Consider the following 3,641-nt stretch of genomic DNA (forward strand, 5'->3'; position numbering starts at 1 on the left):
CAGAAGTCATCGTTGGGCGTGTACAGAAACGGGGTCAATGGTAGTAGCTTTGTCCTGATTCCTGTTAGACCAAAGGTGCCACGGTCCTGCTGAAGTCAGAGCAATTGGGAGGCTGTGGAGGGCAGGTCCTCCCTTCTCAAAACCTTTTTATTATGGAAATTTCAAACATATATAAAGACAGAGAGACTGGGATGATGAACCCAAGTGCACCCATCTCCCACGGATGCCCATCTTGTTTCATTTACATTTTCTCCCTCCCCCACTGCATTCTTTTACAGCAAATCCCAGACATCTTGTTATTTTGTAGGTAAATACTTTAGGATGTTTCTCTAAAACAGAGGTCTACAAACATTTTCTGTAAATATTTGGGGCTTTGGGGGCCACACTGTCTCCATCTTGCCTACTCAACTCTGCCCTCCAAGTAGCCACAGCACGTATAATGAATTGGTGTGGCTGTGTTCCAATAAAACTTTACAAAAACAGGACGTGGGACTGTAGTTTGCCAACCAATTGCTTTAAAAAAGATTAGAACTTACTTGCTTAAAAAAAAAAAAAACCTACAATACCATTATTGCATTTAAAAATGGCATTAAATCGGGGCGCCTGGGTGGCTCAGTTGGTTGGGCGACTGCCTTCGGCTCAGGTCATGATCCTGGAGTCCTGGGATCGAGTCCCGCATCAGCAGGGAGCCCGCTTCTAAATGGCATTAAATCAAAGTCCAATTTCCCTGTCTCAAAAAAATTTTTTCAAGTAGGCTCCACACCCAGTATGGAGCACAGAGCGAGGCTTGAACTCAAGACCCTGAAATCAGACCTGAGCTAAGATCAAGAGTTGGGACACTTAACTGAGCGACCAGGTGCCCCTCAAAAATTTTTTTGGCAGTTGGTTTGAATCAAAATTCAAATAGGAGCCCACTTTGCATTTGAGTGATACTGAGAGTCTTTGTTAGTGTTACTTTCAAGTCCGTGGATTTGGGGTCTGTGTCCTTAGAACCGAGGGGTTTAATGGGACCCCACAGTACCAGGCTGGGCCTGAGACTGGCAAAGCAGCACACGAGGTCTGGTTTCTGCCATGGGGAAACCTGTGAAGGTCATGGGGTTGAACCAGGATGGTGCCTGGACGTGAGGTGCGTGCCTAGGTGAGTCACTGATGTTTGAAGTGATTTGTGCCACTGTGTGAGGGCTGTGGGACAAGCACAGGGGCAGTGTGGGACAGATAAGCCTGGCTGGGGGCTGGCTGGTGTACAGAAGCCAATGTGGCTTCTGAGGCTGAGGGAGTTTGTTTCCTGGGAAGTTCTGCAGAAAGCCCTTGCCCTGAGAGTCTGAGGGAGGACTTTTCAAGCACCCAGGTAATTTCAAGGTTGACTGAAAACTTGGCAGCAGTGGTGTGCTGGGCTGGCTCCTAGCAGTGAACAAGAGCTAACCGATTTTTAAGATCTTTGGTTTTGTTTTGCACGCCATTCTTTAAAAAAATTATATTTATGATTACTCTTATTAAAAATAAATTTAGGGGCGCCTGGGTGGCTCAGTTGGTTAAGCGACTGCCTTCGGCTCAGGTCATGATCCTGGAGTCCCAGGATCAAGTCCTGCATAGGGCTCCCTGCTCAGCGAGGAGCCTGCTTCTCCCTCTGACTCTCCCCCGTCTCATGTACTCTCTCCCCCCCCCATTCTCGCTCTCTCAAATAATCTTTAAAAAAAATAAAAACAAATTTAAATACTCAAAACTCATCATTTCCCAATCATTTGATTACATTTTACTATTATGTATACTCTTGAGGTGAACCAATTGTATTTATAGGTGTCAATTTCCCAAATTCCTGTTCAGGGACTTCACATCCGTGGCTTGCAATCAGCCGCGGTGGGAGTCTTTACACCACGGGCATCGGCATTTGCTACCCATCAGGGCATTCCCCTACCCCGGAGAGCCGACTTGTTACATTCACCAGCACACCACTGCTCAGGAATCATTCTTTTCAACCTCCCCCAGGAGATGAAGGGTGCTGTGGCTCTGGAAATCTCTAGCTGTTTGAAACATCTGATCCTTCTGATGCCAAGCTGTGCCTGACAGGCAGACATAATCCTTGGGAAGCGGCGGGGCCACAGAGAGAGTCATTTGAGGGTTTCCTTGAGATTGGAAAAAAAAGCCATAACCATACATCTAATTGCCACTCTTATCCCTGAACTGGGAGAAGAAATGCAGTAACAGCTTACTGAGAGATTCGCCTTTAAAAGCCTCTGATTCCAAATTTAGTCACCACATTTGCCGTCTTCATACTACTTAATGAAGAGGAACTTAAGTAGAGGCCGTTTGTCGGGACTGGCAAAGTGCATCTGTGTTTTCTTCCTGGAAAGGGAAACTGCAGTTACAACAAAGCCATCGTCTGCAGGGTGGCACCCCGTCAGCTGCTGGTCCTGTGGCAATCCCAGGGAACCCCCCTGGTGCTCCCAGGAAGCCTGGCGGGACCATACTCCCTATGGTGCGAGAGCACCGTGACCATCGTCCTGATTTATAATTGTGTTTTCCGAAGTGGGGTGCCCATGGTCCCTTGGGGCATGGGAATAAGTGAACTCAGTATTTTCATTTAAAAAAGTACCTATGTGAAAGCAATTAAGTGTTACTAATGTTCACTATGCAAAACAGGTCAATTAGATACACTGGAAATGCAAGCTCAAGAAAAATTCTTTTAGCATGATTGCATGGCCCCTGCCAGGAACCTGTGTGGGCAGAAACGCAGTTCCATTTTTGTGACCCCAGTGCCAGATCAGGATCTGGTATATAGAAGGTGCTCCAAAACTAGTTCAATTACTCAATGTGGGTAAAATACAAATGACTTCCTACTTTCTAGGGGGGGCTTGAGGCTGCTCCATCTAGGTCAGATGTGGGTCATGCGGTTAGTCAAGGCTCAGATTGCATAAAGGGCCACTGCCGAGGGGGCGGAGCTTTCAGAGAGAATCAAGTGGGTCAGTGTGGGGTCTCCCCCTTCTCTATTCTGTCCCCTTCCCTCTCCCGTGGCTTCTGCTTGGACAGGACACTTGTTCTCGGAAGCCAAAGATGGTCCGAGGAAATGACTTATGACCGGAACTTTGGGAAACTGGACCATACATCTCCGGGAATAAGCTCTGGGCATTCCTTAGCAAAACCATGGCTTAGGGAGGCAGAGGCTGAAGGGGCAGACTCTCCACCCCGGAGCAGGAGGTCCAAGCGCTTGGCATCATTCTAGAATGCCCACAGGAGCTGGGGACAGAGGCAGAATGCTGGGCCAGTACCTGGAAATGACCCCCATACAAATCCACATCCCAGCTTCACCTGTTTCCCACCTTTGAAGTACAACCGGCGCCCTCCAGCTAGTCCCAGGTAATGGAGAGGAATGCTGCTGATGGCACCTGTGGCCGCTGAGCTAACACCTTAGGGATGATGGCAGAGGCCTTGACATTTATGTGTATCTAAGATGGAACCTAGAACATCACCTGCACATGTTCCCTCATGTGTGTTCCTCTTCTGCCACCAGCACAGAGGAGCCCACGCCTTGCTTCTGCCTCAACGAGTTCTGCTGGTTTCTGAGCTCCAAATGGCACCCCACTTGTAGTCTTCTGGAACCCACTCTTTTCCCCCAGCTTTCTAAGTGATCCACACGAATGGCA

Source organism: Eumetopias jubatus, unplaced genomic scaffold (genome assembly GCF_037043125.1).
Source record: "Eumetopias jubatus isolate StellerSeaLion01/CBP00866 unplaced genomic scaffold, mEumJub1_p1.0 scaffold_10, whole genome shotgun sequence".
In the NCBI taxonomy this organism is placed as follows: domain Eukaryota; kingdom Metazoa; phylum Chordata; class Mammalia; order Carnivora; family Otariidae; genus Eumetopias; species Eumetopias jubatus.